The 22,006-nt window shown below is 38.3% G+C and overlaps 1 long non-coding RNA gene across 1 annotated transcript; it reads right to left on the bottom strand.

Moving 5' to 3' along the window:
- Positions 1-1,180: 1,180 nt before the first annotated feature.
- Positions 1,181-2,718, bottom strand: LOC131936136 (uncharacterized). The gene is made up of 3 exons (XR_009386017.1): positions 2,400-2,718; positions 2,210-2,290; positions 1,181-1,223 (listed from the first exon to the last, which is right to left on the bottom strand). It is a non-coding gene; the product is annotated as an uncharacterized LOC131936136 (long non-coding RNA).
- Between the last annotated feature and the right edge of the window lie 19,288 nt (positions 2,719-22,006).

Raw genomic sequence — 22,006 nt, 5'->3', positions numbered from 1 at the left:
TAACTTTAGCCAGGGATGTATAGCTGATATAACTTTAGCCAGGGATGTATAGCTGATATAACTTTAGCCATAGATGTATGGCTGATATAACTTTAGCCATAGATGTATGGCTGATATAACTTTAGCCATAGATGTATGGCTGATATAACTTTAGCCAGGGATGTATAGCTGATATAACTTTAGCCAGGGATGTATAGCTGATATAACTTTAGCCAGAGATGTATAGCTGATATAACTTTAGCCAGATATGTAACTTTAGCCAAAGGTTGATATACGTTTAGTTTAGCCAGTTATGTAAAGCAGATAAATACATATTCTTAAGTGAAACCAGACTAAAATATATCGATCTATAACCAAACTATCAGAAGACACTTTACAACACGAATGTATTGATCAGATTATTAACAACCTCGGTGCCCGTGCTAACCACACATTGAGTTTTAGAAAAATATAAAAAAAACGTTTACTTTTTGTGTTTTACAATCAGAGAACAGCCTGCTAGTGTATGAATATAAATGATGTCATTAAACTCATTCAAGTGTAGTGTGTAGTGCTGGAGTGTTTGCATACATTATCATATAGTGTTTTAGTACGTCACATTAGGCGCGAATTTTATCAGTGACACATTCAAGATGGAGCCAATATACATATAGAAGACATACAACGACGTCTTTATGAATCATGAGATGGCAAGCATACATGGACAGCACAGATAAAACTAAAACAGCACACATACACCCATATTAAAGATGGAGCTACAACAACACACATACACCCATATTAAAGATGGAGCTACAACAACATACATACACCCATGTTAAATATGGATCTAGAACTACAACACACATAGATTCATAGAGAAGATTAAACTTGAACAACACACACAGAAAACACGAAACTACGACTGTACCAATCAAAAGTAAACTTTACTCACCAAAACGGAAGTTTCCGATAACCCGACTTCTGCAGCCATAAGAGTAATGTCAAGGTCGGATGGGTTTCTGTTATGTTGGAAATTTTCCTCTAAACATTTCAGCTGGTATTCCGACATCCTCGGAAGCTGATTCGGTGGGCTGAGTTGGGCTTGGATGACAAGCCCATTACTCAATACAGGACCGTATCCGGGGCTCTGCATGGTTCACGGTGCCAGACAAACTCTACTTCCCCTGAAATGACTTGGGTTCTGTGACTAGTTCAACTGGGCTGGATGTTGTTTAAATACACTGTAACAAGTAAAACATATCCACTCACGAGAAGTAAATATATTATGCATGAGCTAATTAATTAACACGCTAAATGTGAACTAATTAGAACAGGACTAGCAAACACCCGAGCTACGCAGACGATGTGAGTAGAATTGTGTGCCCCACCGTCCCCACCCTCACTCCTGACCCCCCTCCCAATGCTCAAGTCACATGACACGAGCGTGTACTCAGCAAACTGTAACAACTGGCACCACAGTCGGGCTAATGATGTAGTTCGTGTTGATTTCCAGGGGCAGCCTGCTATATGTATCACTAATTTGTTTGTTTAGTTTCACCTTTTGTTTACATAAATCTTTGTTTCATATATCAATGTCTTATTTTAAATGGATGATGCTATTATATAAAAATGTTCATATATGTAACATATCTATACGTATAACATGTCCATGCATATAACATAATTAAGTATAATGTGTTTATACATATAATATTATTTTATGTATAGAACTTTTAAACATAATATTTTCCTATACAACATTATTGTACATATAACTGAATAATGACAACTAGAATATATAAACAAAAGTCCATGACACACACCACACTAGAATATATAAACAAAACGTCCACCGCACACACTCACGACTTCCAACCAGTTTTTTATTCTCTCGTGTCGTTAACGCGACAATCACACTGTTATTATGACGTCACAGAAATTCACCAGACGCAGGTGCTCACGGCGAGACAAAGAGCAGGAGATTACCGCCCCTTTTAAACTTAGTTACTGCCCCTTACAGGCTTAGTTACTGCCCCTTATAGGCTTAGTTGCCGCCCATTCATGAACCGAGTTGTCGCCTCTATAGATCAATACAAAACGTTTTTCGTTGGTTTTTTGTAAGAATGAATAGTTTACACGGCATAGACCCTTTCATGATACATTGATCACATTTCGTGTGTACTTGACTTTACAAAATACAACACAAGTCAGATAAGCAAGTACTTACGTAATAAACGGAGGGTGATCTACGTCACCACAGGTAAATCTCGGTGAACTACGTCGCTATAGATAAAAACACTCTACACACCTGAAACATATGTCATCGATTATATTACCTATTTCATATTTTAATAAACATTTTTCCTTAATGATATAAAAGGGAACAATAAATTATCAACAATAAATATTAAACTTACCTCACAGTAAACTATCAATGAGTATTTTAAATGTATAGTCGACTAGATTATAGTAATGTCCCCTTAGGTCCAGCTAGTCAGCTGATTGTAAGTGAAGTGTGGTGTACCACCGACGGGGTACCGTGATGTACCAACTGACGGGGTAGAATGGTGTACCAACTGACGGGGTAGAATGGTGTATCAACTGACAGCGTTAGTACCGTGGTTTACCTACCCAAGTACCTGCAGTAAACACGGCGTCACGTGACTGACGTTTCCCACCGTATCGGGGCAATAAAGCACTCGATAGTAATCTTAGTGTGGATCACGTGATGTGTGTGTGGGGAATACCAGAGTGATTAGTCACCCACCTGCTGGGGACTGGGGGAGTATTGATTTAATAAGGTGACACGTCTGTGTAGTTGGTGACACGGTGATACATGTGTGTACTGGTGACACGGTGATACACTTGTGTTAATGGTGATACATTTGTGTACGGGGTACACACGCGTACACCTTAACAACGCACGTGACATGTGTCACGTATGAAGACGTGTACACGTTAATTATGTACAAGATGTCGTACCTAGTATAAAAGTGTATACACATGTACTAAAGCTTACTTTACCTTAATTCACCGTCACGGTTCACGTCTATCTAATTAGCCACACAACCACACACATCAACGTGTCGCTAATTGACAGAACACGCAACGTATCGTGGCCGCCACATAAAATCAATACAAGTCAAGGGAGAGAAGAATGTTCCCCCTCTGTACTGAACAAAGATCTACACGATAAATATTCCGTTTGTAGTTTAGAATTGCTAAATCTCAACGAGAAATAATTGATAGGAATATAAGAGTTCAATATTTTTTATAGCAAATTTAGTGAGCAGGTGTTGTAATAAGCATGTTGTGGTGAGTAATGTATCGGTTACCTGGCTGAAACTTGTTTTATTTACCTAGATAACTGTATACTCACAGTTTGTTGGTCTGTGTGTGTATGCCACATTAAGCTGCCCCCCCCCCCTACACACTCGGCAAAGACATCTAATGTCCGCCCTTACACTGGGTCTACACTTGGAATATTTTGTTACGACTGTTGGACTAAGTAAATTTGTTACAACTACTTCCCTGAAGGTGACACCCCTGCACTTAGTAAATTTGATACACCCTCTCACCTGGTAGAGGGTGTACATTCTCTCACCTGGAAGATGCACCCCTCCCCCTACACTAAGTAAATACTATAGTAAGCCTCACGATAAAATAAACCTATGCGTAAATTGTTAAGTGTTGATTTTTCGTAACCTGAATGCACTATAGCTTTAAGCTGCATTTGCATTTAACTTTAGCCTACATTAGCATATACGTGTAGCATACACTTGCATATAAATTTAGCCTACATTAGTATATAACTTTAGCCTACATTAGCATATGTCTTTAGCCTACATTGGCCTATAAATTTAACCTGAATCAGAGTATAACTGTAGAACCAGCTAATTAAGAAGCTAGTGTTATAACGCCTGCTGATTAAAACAATGTTATGAAGCCAGTTAATTAAGACATTAGCTAATTAAGACTCGAGTGTTATGACACCAGCAAATTAAGACACCAGCTAACTAAGACTAGGGTTATGACGTCAGCTAATTTAAGACACCAATGTTATAACGTCAGCTAATTAGGACGCCAGCTAACTAAGACTAGGGTTATAACGTCAGCTAATTAGGACGCCAGCAAATCAAGACGCCAGCTAATTAAGACGTCAGCAGCATCGGCCCAGTTTATCAACACTGAATGTAAACTTACCACTCAGGAGATGTAAACTTTACCAACACTGAATGTAAACTTTACCAACACTGAATGTAAACTTTACCAACACTAAATGTAAACTTACCACTCAGGAGATGTAAACTTTACCAACACTGAATGTAAACTTTACCAACACTGAATGTAAACTTTACCAACACTGAATGTAAACTTACCACTCAGGAGATGTAAACTTTACCAACACTGAATGTAAACTTTACCAACACTGAATGTAAACTTTACCAACACTGAATTTAAACTTACCACTCAGGAGGTGTAAACTTTACCAACACTGAATGTAAACTTTACCAACACTGAATGTAAACTTACCACTCAGGAGATGTAAACTTTACCAACACTGAATGTAAACTTTACCAACACTGAATGTAAACTTTACCAACACTGAATGTAAACTTTACCAACACTGAATGTAAACTTACCACTCAGGAGATGTAAACAACCGCCCAAACGGCCGTATCGACGTCTGATTGCACTACCAAGTGACGTCACGCACATAATTTATGTAGCAGCATCTAATCGATGAGAGCCTAGACACTTATTGATCTGATGTAGACGGCTAAGAGTAGACGTGTTTACACGTTTTCATTTCAGCATATGGACGTCTGGTTTGCTAGATTTTATAAGGTCTTTTGATTGGGTATATCATTCTCATTCTGTCTCGATAACATTAGGTAGTTGGTGAAAATTTAGGGTTGGGAAGCTAATTGAACATTGGGCTAAAGTTTAAGTAAATATTGAGTAGTTTGACGGGCATTGGCCAATTAAAAAAAATTAAACAGGTGCTGAAATATTGGGAATATTTTGAAACAATGGCCTTTTTTTAAAAAAATAGGCATTGTAAAATAATATTAGGCAGTTAAAACTATGTAATAATCATACTTTAAGAAGAAACGTAATTAGTATATTAATTATAAATTACACGTAATTAGAGACGTTGTTTCGTTATCAACTAGCCAGACGACACCTTAAGCATGAGAACAATTTGTTGTTACAATCTAAATCTAGCTATCACATGTAAGAGTTGCTTTAAGTTTTTGTAAGTAATCAAATGATCTTTAAATAACATAAGCGGATTCTCCTATATGTGCTGGGCAGTTTACATTTAATTTCTAATTTGTTTAAGATAATTAAATTACTGAGACAAAATATCAAACTATCTTTGAAACTGGTCACAGCTCAACATTATAATGTAATCTAATTATAGCTACAACGTTGTTTTATACAGATGTTTTATACAGATGTTTTAAGTAGATGTTTTATGTAGATGTTTTATATAGATGTTTTATAGAGATGTTTTATATAGATGTTTTATGTAGATGTTTCATGTAGATGTTTTATGTAGATGTTTTATGTAGATGTTTTATGTAGATGTTTTATGTATATGTTTTATGCAGATGTTTTATGTAGATGTTTTATGTAGATGTTTTATGTAGATGTTTTATGTAGATGTACTTCTGTTTGCTGCCCGGAAATGATGGGTACGGGGGAAGGGGGGGGGGTGTTGGAGGGAGGAAGTGGAGATGATAGCCTCTATCAACGGTCGGTCAGATTAAAGTTTATGCCAGAACAGGGTGCCGTCTGGAGGGGCGTTGGCCTGACCTATATTTCCGGTACAACGTTCTAAAACAAGTTGACCTTGTAGGGTGAGCAGTCACATGGCAGTCATGTGATGTGGTAAATAGAGTGGGTATACAGATGTGGTTACATGCGTGACTCTCACACACGCACATACACACACAACCAGATACTTACACACAGACATACAAGAACACACACAGCCACATCTATATAAATGTATACATATCTATAATATTATATATATATATATATATATATATATATATATATATATATATATATATATATACATATATATATATATATGTATATATATATATATATACACACATACACACATACACATATACACACACCTATATATATATATATGTCAGTTTACACATTTTAAAGGCCTATATATAAATATATATATAAGATATATATATATATATATATATATATATATATATATATATATATATATATATATATATATATATATATATATATATATATATATATAAATACATTTATAATATATATATAGGCAATATATATGCATATGTATATATATAGGCCCTATATATATATATATATATATATATATATATATATATATATATATATATATATATATATATATATATATATATATATATATATATATATAATATCAGTAAAGTGTGTAAAAACATAAACGTTGGTGTTGACTATCTTTTATCTACCTTTACGTGTTTCTGACACTATTTTTAACTTGTTTATGAAACTAAACTTAAATTAAAGCTAAAAGTGTATTTTGTTATTGTTCGGCTACACGCATCAGTGATTTCAGTCACGCTCCAGTTGCGTGGGACAAATGGAATAACAAAAATAGCTGCATCAACCATTCGCTTTAGATCGATATACTATATTTGGATGTTGATGGACGGCTGAAATTTGACTGGACGGCTGAAATTTTCTGGACGGCTGAAATTTGACTAGAAGAACGAGAAATTGGAGTAAACCGAGGACTTTGACAGAATGATTTCTGATCAACAGCTTTTTGTAAACCTCAGAATGGCTTGCACTTTAACGCACATTAAAATATGCGTTTGTAGTATTCCCTCTTCGAAAATACCACACACATGACGTTTTTTAAAAAGTGTTTACATTACCTGTTAGATAATTTAACAACAAAGATGACTCACTAATATCAACGCTAACCCTCCCCCAAACCTTACCTTGGCCCTAACCCTAAGTTCTGTTCACAACATTAAACCTGAGATGACCGTACCACTAACAAACCAACACACCTATTTTCATAAGTGTTTATAGTCAGACATCGGGCTACAAATGTTTGTTAGACTATGATAGACTATGATAGAACGGACAAGTAGAGTGGGGGTGTGTGAGTGTGGGGGTCGAGGGTCTAAACATGTCTTCACATGTGTGTTATTGAGGCCAACTAAAGTTCAAATTTCTCATTTTTCACGCTTGACGGAATACTTTCATTGATTATTTCTAGAAATAAAACTATGCAAACACTTTAGATTTAGAATATACCGTAATGGGTGCGAGAGACTAACCCCTTTCAACTTGCTCCCCCCCCCACCCCGACTCATGCAGTGTCGAATGAATAAAGAACATAGTAAGGATTATTGTTTACACTAGACTAGTATCTAGTGGGATTAAGGTATTATGAAGGAAGTAATTGTTTTGTGGCGTAGATTTGGCAAAGGGTTGTAATATGGGGTTTAGTGTTGGATTAAAGTGAGATGTAGTGTTAACTTTAAGTTCAATGTGTACTGAGGTGGGGGAGGTGTGGTGGTGATCTGAGGAAGGTGGGGTGGTGATGTGAGGGAGGTGGGGTGGTGATGTGAGGGAGGTGGGGTGGTGGTGATGTGAGGGAGGTGGGGGTGGTGATGTGAGAGAGGTGGGGGTGGTGATGTAAGGGAGGTGGGGTTGTGATGTGAGGGAGGTGGGGGTGGTGATGTGAGGGAGGTGAGGGTGGTGATGTAAGGGAGGTGGGGGTGGTGATGTGAGGGAGGTGAGGGTGGTGATGTAAGGGAGGTGGGGTTGTGATGTGAGGGAGGTGGGGTGGTGATGTGTGGGAGGTAGGGTGGTGATGTGAGGGAGGTGGGGTGGTGGTGATGTGAGGGAGGTGGGGGTGGTGATGTGAGAGAGGTGGGGGTGGTGATGTGAGAGAGGTGGGGGTGGTGATGTGAGGGAGGTGGGGGTGGTGATGTGAGAGAGGTGGGGGTGGTGATGTGAGGGAGGTGGGGTGGTGATGTGAGGGAGGTGAGGGTGGTGATGTGAGGGAGGTGGGGTGGGGTGGTGATGTGAGGGAAGGAGGTGGGGTCTTGATGTGAGGGAGGTGGGGGTGGTGATGTGAGGGAGGTGGGGGTGGTGTGAGGAAGGTGGGTGTGGGGATGTGAGGGAGGTGGGGGTGATGTGAGGGAGGTGGGGTGGTGATGTGAGGGAGGTGGGGTGGTGATGTGAGGGAGGTGGGGTGGTGATGTGAGGAAGGTGGGGGTGGTGATGTGAGGGAGGTGGGTCTGATGTGAGGGAGGTGGGGTGGTGATGTGAGGGAGGTGGGGTGGTGATGTGAGGGAGGTGGGGGTGGTGTGAGGAAGGTGCTGTGAAAATGGAAAGATATGTAGGATAGAGGTCAAAATTTTTCGCAATTTTCACAATTCAAAGTCATGACACTAATTTCAGAAAAAAATTTTTTGGTCAACAAGGGCAATAATCATTACAATGTTTAACTTCTTTTGTATTAACGTTTTAATCTCCCCTATGTAATCATTTAATTAAACAGGATTAAGCAATGTTGTACAGTCCAGGTAAAAATTCTAAATTTCAGATGAACTGGTGAGTGTCATAATATTTTGGTTTTAAATCGACTGCACATTTTAAAATGGTAAACATCGAGTAAGCTCTTCTGAAAAACTAGAAAAGGGAGATCATTGTAAAATAAAGAAGTGGCTGCAACATTTGGCGTTACTTCCCCTTAGCTCACGGGTTCCCAACCTGGGGGTCGCGACCCCCCTGGGGGTCGCGAAGGTCTTTCTGGGGGGTCGCCAACTGGTATACTAAACCTTAGTAATTTGAAACAAAACATAAATATTTAGAAGAATTTTTGAAATTCGGCTTCATTAACATCACTGGAAATGTAATAGAGAAGAAACAAAGCGCACTGTACAAAGCTGTTCTCAGTCACGAATCTATGAAATCTTCAAAACTAAAACGTCATTTGAGAAAAGTTATTCGGAACACAAAAAATATATGGAGTTCTTTCGTCGGTAAGAAGCTAGTTGCAAACGCCAGAGACTTGATCGAACAGGAAGTTTTCACCAGCATTAGTGCAGTGCAAGCATCAAATGAAGTCGCGATAGAAAATGCCAAGCAAAAAAAAAAAAAAAACAATAGGAGAAAATCTCATCAAACGCTGCATGTACGTAAATGTTAAATAACACATTTTTATTGAAATTAAGCTTTCATCATTGTTTGCTTTTCAAGTTGATAAATCAACAGACGTGAGTTCGTGTTGGCAGTTGCTGGTCTGTGTCTATATCCATGCGGATGATAGCAAAGAAGAGTTGCTATTTTGTGGTAGATAGCATCGAGAAAATAAATACGTTTTTTTTTAAACGGGAGGATTAAAATGGGTTAGAACGGCTTTTGGGGTTTGTACGGATGGTGCACCATCTATGTTTAGCTCAAAATCGGACTTTCAGAAAACAGAAAAGGTTTAGCTCCCTAACCACTGCACTAACCAATCGACATCAAGAGTCCATTGCTAGTATAAGTCGTAAATTATATAAAATCTGGAGCCTTCAAAGAACTGAGCAAAAACATTAATATAGATCACGAGGTTCTGCTCTTCTACACTACAGTACGCTGGCTGTCAAACGAAATGTTGTAAATTGTGTTTTTGAATTGAAATCTGAAATCAAATTGTTCTTGGAAGTGCAAAGGAAACAAGACTTTTTGGTATACTTAAAACGACATAGAGTGGTTGGAGAGAGTATCATACCTAGCAGATGTGTTCGAACATCAAGATAAGCTTAACCTGAAGATTCAGGGAAAATGAACGAATATTATAACTTTCCATGATAATCTTGGGGCATTTTTATCAAAGCTGCAAAATCGGTAAAGAAAATAAATCTTGGAAATATTGTAAATTTGAGAAACTCTGCGGTGTGGTAGATGAATCTGATTGTGAGATAATTAAAAATTTAAAAGAAGCGATTTCTGGGCATCTTGAATCTCTTGAAAACGAACTGCATCGCTATTTCTCTGAGCTGAAAAAAGAAGAATATGCATTTACGCATTACCCATTATATTTTTCCCTTGATGTTGCCAGCATTCCCGATAAATTACAAGATGAATTCTCTGATTTGCAGAATGATTCCGAGTAAGATGAAAAACTGCAGACACAATTTTGGTGTAGTATTCACCATTCATACCCAAACGTAAAATTGATTGACTTTTCGAGAATATATTTTCAACACTATTCTTCGATTAAAAACAAAATTAAGATAATTATAATGACATAGGTTGGCGTTAACAAAAATTTTTAAAAATTAAAAACTTAACCACGAAGGTTTAGTGTATAGTATGCAATTTTACTCATGCTATTAAAACAGTTATCAAGAGTAGTTCATATTGAAAGTCTACTAGAAAATCTTATTTTAGTGCTTATTACTTTCCATACTAATTTCGGCTCTTTAATTCTATGGGGGTCGCGGGGCACTTACTTTTTATAAAAGGGGGTCGCCACTCGAAAAAGGTTGGGAACCACTGCCTTAGCTGTTTTACATTCTTGTAGAACAGTTACTTGCAATCTCGTTACTTTTAGCCCATCTTGCACATACTGGCTTACTAACACATATCACACATATACATACACACACTATAAACCTTATTTATAATCCCACTTGTGCACAAATGATCTAACAGAAAGTACAGTAGCAATAGTAAATAGATTAGCTGTGTTACAGTGTGCACAATTGTGAGCAGTTCTTAAAATGTGGTATGAAGCGAACCAGATTCACCATGCATTGGTGTGATCGGCCACAATTGTCACGTTGGCGTCGTGACACTATACTCACCTTTGATTGGCGTGATCACGTTGGCGTGACACTAGAATTACCATAGATGTGCGTGATTGGCCATAATTGTGACGTTGGCGTGACACTAGAATCACCATCAAACGGCCACAAGTGTCACGTTGGCGTGACAGTAGAATCACCATTAAACGGTCACAAGTGTCATTCTGTCGTTAAAATAGACTCACCTTCTATTGGCGTGCACTGGAGGTGGTGGCTTCATCCATCAGTACAACAAGTACAGCCACCACCACCAGCCATTTCTACATCCACTCATTTGATCCATTAGCCTATAAAATCAATCTATCTGACAGGTTAGTGACTGACAGACGGACTGACTGACAGACGGACTAACTGACATACTGATAGGCTGACACAATCTCAGACTCACAGTCAGGCTGGCTGGATGACAGACAGACAGACAGACAGACAGACAGACAGACAGACAGACAGACAGACAGACAGACAGACAGACAGACAGACAGACAGACAGACAGACAGACAGACAGACAGACAGACAGACAGACAGACAGACAGACAGACAGACAGACAGACAGACAGACAGACAGACAGACAGACAGACACACAGACAGACAGACAGACAGACAGACAGACAGACGACAGACAGACAGACAGACAGACAGACAGACAGACAGACAGGCAGACAGGCAGACAGGCAGACAGGCAGACAGACAGACAGGCAGACAGGCAGACAGGCAGACAGGCAGACAGGCAGACAGGCAGACAGACAGACAGACAGACAGACAGACAGACAGACAGGCTGACTGACTGACTGACTGACTGACTGACTGACCTATTTCCCTTTTCATCGATTTACGACTCACTCGATGACTGACTGACAAAACCACTGACGGACCGACTGATCGACTGACAGCCCGACTGACATAAACGCCAGATAAACGTGAGTACTTGCAGCTCCGAGTATTTGCGCAGCACACCTCCCTCACCGCTGGCCCGCCTCACCCCCGCCCCACCCAGATCCCATTAATGAAAACCGTTACGTTCGATGCAAATCTGACTCTTCGATTTTCCAGGCCAACCAAAATAATGAAGGTGCCATTCACAATGTTTGTAATCTTCTCCTCCGAGTCAGGGAGAGAAGTCGAACACGGCGTGAGGATTCTGGTCGCTCATCGACTGTAGCGGCGTCATCAACAAACACCTTTGTGGACAACCGGAAGTGGAGGGATTAAACCGGTGGAGAGTGCCAGAACTCGGCCGTTTAGTCTGGCTCTGGCTGGCATTGATGCCCCACTGAGGGAGGCACTGGGCAGAGAACAAACAAAAATAATTTTCATAACGCTGCCAGATTTAAAGCTGATTTCGGTTTTTTTCCTGATTTATAAAAAAAAATCTATACATTTATTTTATCTAATTTAATTAACTTTTTAATTAAAAATAATATCGCGAATTAATTAAATGAAAAATCAAATAGGAAAAATGAATAGAGTTTATGACCTGTGACCTAATTTTGTTTGATCATTTCCTGTGATGTGAACTTTGTTGATGACCTTTTGGTACACCACTGACACTACCTAGGTTGGCGGCCATGTTTGACTTTCATTGACTCAGCCTTGACTTGACTTGCGTTAAATTCCTAGGTGTTATGGGCAGTGGCGTAGTCAGGATCGTCTCATGGGGGGGGGGGGGGGGGGGGGCGGTTCAAATTTCTTCCCGCATTATAAATGTATATATCAGAGGCGTAGCGTCCCTCCCCGGCCCCCGAGGACAAACTTTTGATTTGCACCCCCCCCCCCCTCAAACGTTTGATTTGCACCCCGCTCAACCTTTATGTATATACCGAGGTGTCTACGGGGGGTGTTCTGACCCCCCCACCCCCCCACCCCTGCCTACGCCACTGGTTATGGACCATGGGGATTGATCGTATGATGTGTTATGTGCTATGGGGATTGATCGTATGATAGCCGAGCGGGTATGTACTTAGGTTTTATCGCCTAACAATAAGTGTTGATAGGTAGACTGGAGCTCGCCTCTAAATCTACTCTGACAGTCACTAGTGCATTTTCAAATTCTGAATAGGTGGCCATATGACGCGTGATAGGATGGCCCCAGGACTCGATAATTACAACTAGACTTGACTTTGGCCACCAGACTTGACTATGGCCACAAGACTAAACTATGACTATAAGAGACACCATAAGATGGTCATACGATTGCCGAAAGAATTGCCATACGATGGCCACAAAACTCACGATACGATGGCCATATGAGACCACAAGACTAACGATACGATGGCCACAAAGCTCCCGATACGATGGCCACAAAACTCACGATACGATGGCCACAGGACTAACGATACGATGGCCACAAGACTCCCGATACGATGGCCACAAAACTCCCGATACAATGGCCATACGAGGCCACAAAACTCCCGATACGATGGCCACCAAGACTCCCGATACGATGGCCACAAAACTCCCGATACGATGGCCATACGAGGCCACAAGACCCTTGAGCAGAAGAGCACAGGACGTGAGCCAATAAAGAAGCAGACCTCGAGTCAATTGCCAGGACGTGTCTAGCATGCTGACGGAGACGGGCTATTGTCCCGGTAGAGAGGGGTCAGGGGTCACGTTGGGTACAGGGGTTTTAAAAAACTTGATATCTGATTCTACAGCCTCGTGACCTATCACGTGACTGTCTGATAAGCTGAGGAACAAGGGCCAACTTAACCCAGGATTTGGCCATCTGACAAGCTGTAGAAAAATGGCCAACTTAACCCAGCTTGGCCATCTAACAAGCTGAAGAAAATAGACCAACATAACTCAGAGTTTGGCCATCTAACAAGTTGTCTTGATTAGCCTGGGTTTTAACCGAGATTTAATTCCAGTTAAACAGACCATAAGCCTTTGATGGAGTTCATTAAATGCAACTTTTAATTAGTCTGGACCATCACGTGACTGGTCGGCTTAAGACTTGACGGATGGACACAGAGACAGCAGCTTAAAGACAGGCGGCTTAGGAAATAAAATATGGACATTTTGTCGTGGCTTAACTGGCGACTTAGGAAATAAAATATGGACATTTTGTCGTGGCTTAACTGGCGACTTAGGAAATAAAATATGGACATTTTGTCGTGGCTGTAAGACTGGCGACTTAGGAAATAAAATATGGACATTTTGTCGTGGCTTAAAGACTGGCGACCTAGGAAATAAAATATGGACATTTTGTCGTGGCTTAAAGACTGGCGACCTAGGAAATAAAATATGGACATTTTGTCAAAAATTTTCCGCAATGCGGACATTGGTAAAATTATTTACTTTCTATATAAATTTCAATTCCGTTCGTAGCGGGGAGGGGGGGGGGGGGCGGTAGACTTGAGGGGAAGGGGGATGGCGAGATGAGGCGCCTGGAAGAAAAACTGCCCATGACCTAAGTTCAAAGTTCAATTCGTATTCTTACACGCTGTCCTTATATAAATAGATGCTTTGTACGTGTCAGTTTGTAAACATTGGCAGTATTGTTGCGACTGGTGTATAAAATAAAGGTTAAATTTTATCAGCCATATATACATTTCTAGTGAATTGGGGCGACGGCGTCACCCGAACTAAATTTTGATGCTAAATGCCTAAAACTGTACGGCTAACCAGAAAGTGATACCAGATCTTCTGACACACCACCCCAACTAACCAGCAAGTGATACCAGACCTGACACACCACCCCAACTAACCAGCAAGTGATACCAGACCTGACACACCACCCCAACTAACCAGCAAGTGATACCAGACCTGACACACCACCCCAACTAACCAGCAAGTGATACCAGACCTGACACACCACCCCAACTAACCAGCAAGTGATACCAGACCTAACACACCACCACAACTAACCAGCACGTGGTACCAGACCTAACACACCACCACAACTAACCAGCAAGTGATACCAGACCTAACACACCACCACAACTAACCAGCAAGTGATACCAGACCTAACACACCACCACAACTAACCAGCAAGTGGTACCAGACCTAACACACCACCACAACACCCCAACTAACCAGCCGAGTTTACTTGATTGTAGGAAAAAAAGTCACAGGAAAAAAAAAACACAGGAAAAAAAAACACAGAAAAAAAGTCACAGGAAAAAAAGTCACAGGAAAAAAAGTCACAAATATATATTTGCATGATATTTGTTAATACTTTTATGTATTAAATATTTAGAGAGTGCAAATTAACTTAGGATTAATTAAATGTAATGTAATGTGTGTAGGCTGTATACGCATAGGAATTTTTATAATTCATCTAAATATATTTATTATGAAGTATGTAGATTGTAATTATTTTAAACTTAAGATTAGTAGCATTTAATAGAGTCCACGTTTTTCATCGTGTTTTTTTTAAATACCAATATTAAATTACCGTGAAATGGTAAGTTCATCTGACTTGCTGCCCTCAACTCATGGCAACAATAGTTATGATTAGTTCAACCACCTTTACTGCCCACATTTATCACGCTCATTACATAACAAAACTTAGGATCAAAACAGAAAGCCGACAAGGCTCAAAGGCTTGATGACGCATAACGCATAACGTCAACACCACAAAATATGTTCGGACAATGCCTACTGAGGAGAGGCCGACCAGAGAATAGCCTACGGCAAAATGTGCCTAAATTTCTTTTATAATTAACTTTTCTACCGCGTATTTATCTAAATACGTAACAAATGTTGAGATTGTTGTGTTTATTATCTTAGAGTTTTTTTTACAATTGTTATAAATCATAATGCTTTTAACGTCTATAAATAATGTATGCTATCAAAAAATATAACCCACAACAATAAACATACAAAATTTTACAATTTTTATCAAATTAATAAAAATATTTCTAAAAAGATTTTTGTGACTTTTTTTCTGTGACTTTATTTCTGTGACTTTTTTTCCGATAAAATTTTTCCACTGTGACTTTTTTTCTGTGACTTTTTTTCCTAGCAAAAACTGTGACTTTTTTTCTGTGTTTTTTTTTTCCTAGCAAAAACTGTGACTTTTTTTCCGTTTACCGTTTACTTGGGGCGCCAAAACGTGAATAAATCCAACCCGACGGGTCCCTTGGTAAAACACAGGCGCAGTTTTTTGCCTATGGGTGTGGGTGAGGTATTCCCGCGGGTCGATCCCCACATTCACCAGGGTCGGGGTTAATTTCCGGTGTACCAGCGCCACCTGTGGCCCGGGGGTCGTCAGCTGATGCCCGCAGGATGTACAGATACAATCACGTGATACCCGTATTGAGCGGCCAGGCACGAACGTTGTTCGTCCACATAAATCTTGGATGGCTTGCTTTATCCAGTGACATAGTGGATGTTTGGGCATTATCCAGTGACACAGTGGATATTTGGGGCATTATCCAGTGACATAGTGGATGTTGAGGATCATCCAGAGACACAGTGGATGTTAGGGCATTACATATCGTCACTCTGGCATTTGGTAGTGCGCCTAAGACAATGTGCCAACGACAATAATTATTTTCCCCTCACAACATGACGACTACAATAAACATGATGAGACGACGCCTGCCTCATACAACACCCCGTGTTGTTTAAATGTCAAATCAATTTACACGTCAATTAAAATTAATCTTCATTTTTTAACAATGTCATTTTTTTTTCTCCCATCCAATTCAAATAATTTAATAAGCTGTTTGGCAGCTGAGAAAACAATAATGAAGGAAAAAATTACAACAAAATTAGTAATAAATTAAATTTGTCGATTAATTCATTTTAAAGTATTAAAAATTTAGTAAACTGGTTGCAATAAAAAATAAGCCACTGAGAATATTGGAAGTTCTTTTACAGAAGAAATCTGTAAGTTGTGTTGAAAATATTTTTGCTGCAAGCAGAACTTATATTGTTATTAAATTCTACTCTCTAGACACTGTGAATCAAAGCAGGTATTTCATAAAGGGGAACAGTGTGTATTGACGTTAGATACAATTTGTGTTACTACTGTTTGAGTTACTTGGTATATTGATAACAATGGCGATGAACTTTCCTCATCTCTCTGCCTGTTGATGAACTCAGAAGAAAGTAACTAAACCTAAACACAATAACGACAAAAAAATACATAACGCCAAAGCTAAAGCCTACATAAAAAAGCGAACATACACATAACAACGAAACAAAACCCCACATTACGACGAATATAAAACCTACATATCGACGCAACAAACATTAACAAGGACGAAACTAAGACCCACACAACGATACATCTAAAAACCCACAAAACGACACAACAAGCCCTACATAACGACGAAACAAAAATCCACTTAACGACGAAACATGAAAGCATTGACTCACACGAAGACTGGGGAGGTTTAGTAAGTTTTATTAAGTAACCCACGACTGTCTACAAATGATACGAAATACTAAGTGTATGATGCATCTCACACCTGGCGTGTCCTTCAACAAATGTGTCCTACACCAGGTGTGTCCTACACAGGGTATATCCTACACCAGGTGTCCTACACCAGGTGTGTCCTACACCATGTGATAGTCTACACCAGGTGTGTCCTACACCAGGTGTGTCCTACACAGGGTATATCCTACACCAGGTGTCCTACACCAGGTGTGTCCTACACCAGGTGTGTCCTACACCAGGTGTGTCCAACACCAGGTGTGTCCTACACCAGGTGTTCTACACCAGGTGTTCTACGCCAGGTGTGTCCTACACGAGGTGTCCTACACCAGGTGTGTCCTACACCAGGTGATAGTCTACACCAGGTGTGTCCTACAAAGGTGTATTCTACACCAGGTGCTAGTCTACACCAGGTACACTCTACACCAAGTGCTAGTCTACTCAACCAACCCTGATACCAAATGAATACAAATAGAGGTAGACTAGATTAATGCGCTAGACATTAAAATGGCTTTCATACAATGTGATCGCAACCTCACTGTCATAAATCGACATTCATTCTAATAGAAGAAAAAACCTATGGTTTTAAGTTACAATAAAAACGAATTGATCCTGGTGATTAGCTTGGTATAGCGTGTCTATCGTGTAGGTATCAACTCGTTCGTTAAGTATCGCGTGAGCAAGATTTTCTACCAACAAAAAAAAAAAAAAATCAACATTGTATCTGAACACTGTAACAACTAAACATACAACTCAAGTACAACACACCCGACACTGGCAAAGTCTCCTATTATAGATGTATCACAAAACCCAACCCATTATTTCACAAAATCCCAGCCTAGTTATATTACAAAACCCCAATATTTGGTTTACTACAAAACCCCAATATCTGGTATATTACAAAACCCCAATATTAGTTATATCATGAAAACCGCTTGCTTTAAATTATTTACCCCCAACCCTAGTATATTATAAAACCCTTGTTATATACAAAAAAAACCAACCCTAGTTACAGTTATATCACAAATCTTCCAATAATCCAACTTTTCTATAAAATACAACATATCACATCTGGTTTGGTAAATATGAACTTCAGACAACATATCACATATTGTTTGGTATCACAATGACTAGCTCTACTGCCATCACAAAAGTAGATGAAATGTCTGTGTATCACATTGCTGAAAAGTGTACAATCACAACCATTGAACAACCACCAACATAACAACCACGAGTTGCAGAAAAAATCCAACAACCCGTAGCATCACAACCACAATTGGCAACCTTATTGAACAACCCTGAATATCACAACTACAATTGGCAACCATATTGAATAACACTGAATATCACAACCCCATTGACAACCAACATTAAAGTTGGAATTCTACAAGCTACACAAATGTTTTTCTAAAAGTAGGACACTTTATTTGAATGTGGCACAATTGCGGACATATATTACTAATTAAACCTTCAAAAAATACCATTCACTTTATCAATATCTTATCCAATGCTCACTAAAATCTGAAAAAAAAATATTTTGTTTGTTTGTTGGTTTTATACAAGTTTGAAAAAAAAATAGCAGTGTGGTTTGTATATATTATACTATTATAATTTAGCGAAATATGTAATAGATGACTTTGTATATATGATATGACCAGAGGCGTATCCAGGTTTTCGTTGTAGGGGGAGCGAAAAGAGCAAAAAAGGCGCCGAATTTTTAACACGCTATATATACGTATATACGTATATATATATATATATATATATATATATATATATATATATATATATATATATATATATATATATATATATATATATATATATATATATAATTACTAGCTGTATGTCATTACTTCGCTATGATGTAAAAGTAGCACTCTGAAGAAATAAGAAAAAACACACAATATAGGCCGACAAAACAAAAATTTTATCAATCTAAACAAATATATATATATATATATATATATATATATATATATATATATATATATATATATATATATATATATATATATATATATATATATATATATATACACTACAACCAAAAACAATGAACGTAACACAATCTATTTTGTAATTTTTGTAAAAAAAAAAAACTTTCTTACATAATAATTCCTAGGAAATTATTTAAGACAAGTGAAATTGGGGAAATAATCAATCTCTTAATATAAAGATGTATATATCTGCACATTTAATTACAAATGTCAAAACAAATAAATAATTACTTTAGAATATAGTGAAATTGCTTAAGACTATTCGTGTTTACAAAATACTTTTGTCTATAATCAAAATTTAATATATCGTCATCATATTCTAAAGTATTACAGCATAATGAAATTTTTTAAAATCAGAGTTGGTATAAAACCACGCTTTTCGACATAATAGACAATATTCGGAATAACAGCCTACATTTAACTAAATATTGGTCTTTTTAGTTCAGATCATATGTTTTTAATTAACTACTGCTTCTTTGTGTTCTTTATAGATCATTTTTTAACATAGTGATAGGTATGGGTTAGATCACTGTATTGATCACACACCTATTTACTGGTATTTGCAAAAACAATATTCACAGTTTTACGTTTAAAAAGCTAATTTTCTGGCGGCATGGTACTTTGGTACATCATTACGCGTTTTTCTACATGTACTTAACAGATCAGTTCGGGGTGGGTTGGGGAGGAGGGGTTCAACTTCATTCACCACTGTCCGTTCACTTTATCTCAATTATCCAACCCAGTGTATACCTAGGTGTGACATTTATGTCGCTCTACACAATTGTGGTGGTGAGGTGTGTGTATGGGGGGGGGGGAGATAACCAACTCAGCGTGAACATAACGTCAGTTTTTAGATGACTGTTTTAAACATACATATATATTACACAAATATATATTACAGAAATAGATTTAAATAAGTAGCAGTGGTATTATGACAATATTTTTTTACAGAGGGGTCCATGGGGGAGGGGGGGGGGGGTTGTAACTGTTTCATATTATTTGTAATCGTAATCACTATCGCCCAAACTGTAAGAATACTACTACGTTGTTGACCTTGTCAAAATTTCCCCACACGATTGCTCATAAGTAAATTTAAATAGAGGTGCCACATCAGTTGTATTTGTTTCTGTATTGTAATTATTTTATACTAATCACACGATTCAAACTGTATATATAAAGTAATTATGTGTGAAGTTTTATGTATAACAGTTTCTAATTTAATTATTCGTCAGCAAATACATTATACAATTGCCTTAAACTTAACACCCCTCTTGCCAAGTGGTACTACCGTAGAGGTTTTTTAAACATTGCAATGCATCGTAATGGTTATTTTTAGAATGGCAAACTGATGCAGCTGTTAATACGTGTTGTAAACGTAGACACTACTAGACTAGTACAATAATGCTTGATTGCTGCATGAAAAGAAATCTTGTGATTTACATAGATGTGCCGACCAAAAATATTTTATTAACAAATATCATAGTTTAAAACTTTGAGTTTAAAAAGTTTCCAAAAAGGCGCCACTTTGCTGAGGATGGCCAGAGGGGGAGCGGCCGCTCCCCCTGCTCCCCCCCTGCGTACGCTACTGGATATGACATCTGGTTCTATTCTTGACATGATTTTGAAGTTATTGGGCGATTATTTTTTCAGACATACCACACGCAACTGATCCTGAAATCTATTGATGTACTACGCCAGTTAAATCATATGTGCTATATAAATCACATCTATATATGTAAAATGCTTATTTACAAATGTGAGGGACATGCCGACCTAAAGAATACACGGTTTAACCGCCGACCAAAGGAATACAAGGTTTAACTGTCGACTTTAAGAATACACCGTTTAACTGTTTAACTATTGTGGAACAGCCACTATGAAAGCCTAACATTGGAGTGTGTGTTCAACTATGGATTGTTGGCAGTAGACTGTCAGTAAACTGTGAGTAGGCTGTCGGTAGGATGTCAGTAGGATGTCAGTAGACTGTCAGTAGACTGTCAGTAGACTGTCAGTAGACTGTCAGTAGACTGTCAGTAGACTGTCAGTAGACTGTCAGTAGACTGTCAGTATACTGTCAGTAGACTGTCAGTAGACTGTCAGTAGACTGTCAGTAGACTGTCAGTAGACTGTCAGTAGACTGTCAATAAACTATCAGTAGACCGTCAGTAGACTGTCAGTAGACTGTCAGTAGACTGTCAATAAACTATCAGTAGACCGTCAGTAGACTGTCAGTAAGTTGGCAGTAGACTTTCAGTAGCCTGTCAGTAGGCTGTCAGTAGGCTGACAATGGACTGTCAGTAAGTTGGCAGTAGACTGACAGTAACAACCGACCCAAGTAAAAAAATGAGACAATTGTTTTCACACACATTGCAGATCTAGAAACACAACGAGCAAGACGTGTTTTGTGATAGATGATACCAGTCCTTGCAAAGTTTGGCCAGAAACGTCTTCATATTTTAACAGTCAGTTGTGCTCCAATTTGTTGTTGTATAGAGTAGTAGACTGAACCACGTAAGTAAAGAACTTTACTAAGCAAGATAGCGTTGGTATATTTAAGATATAAAACTAACATAACAACTGCATAACTTGTAAATTGTATTTTGTTTTAGGAAATGTATGACATGTTATGTATATATATACATATATATATATATATATATATATATATATATATATATATATATATATATATATATATATATATATATATATATATATATATATATATATATATATATATATATATATACTTATGTCTGT

Source organism: Physella acuta, unplaced genomic scaffold (genome assembly GCF_028476545.2).
Source record: "Physella acuta isolate Inbredline_101_S28 unplaced genomic scaffold, ASM2847654v3 ptg000168l, whole genome shotgun sequence".
Classification (NCBI taxonomy): Eukaryota; Metazoa; Mollusca; class Gastropoda; family Physidae; genus Physella; species Physella acuta.
The sequence above is the reverse complement of the archived record's forward strand: the minus strand, read 5'-3'. Positions and strand labels throughout refer to the sequence as shown.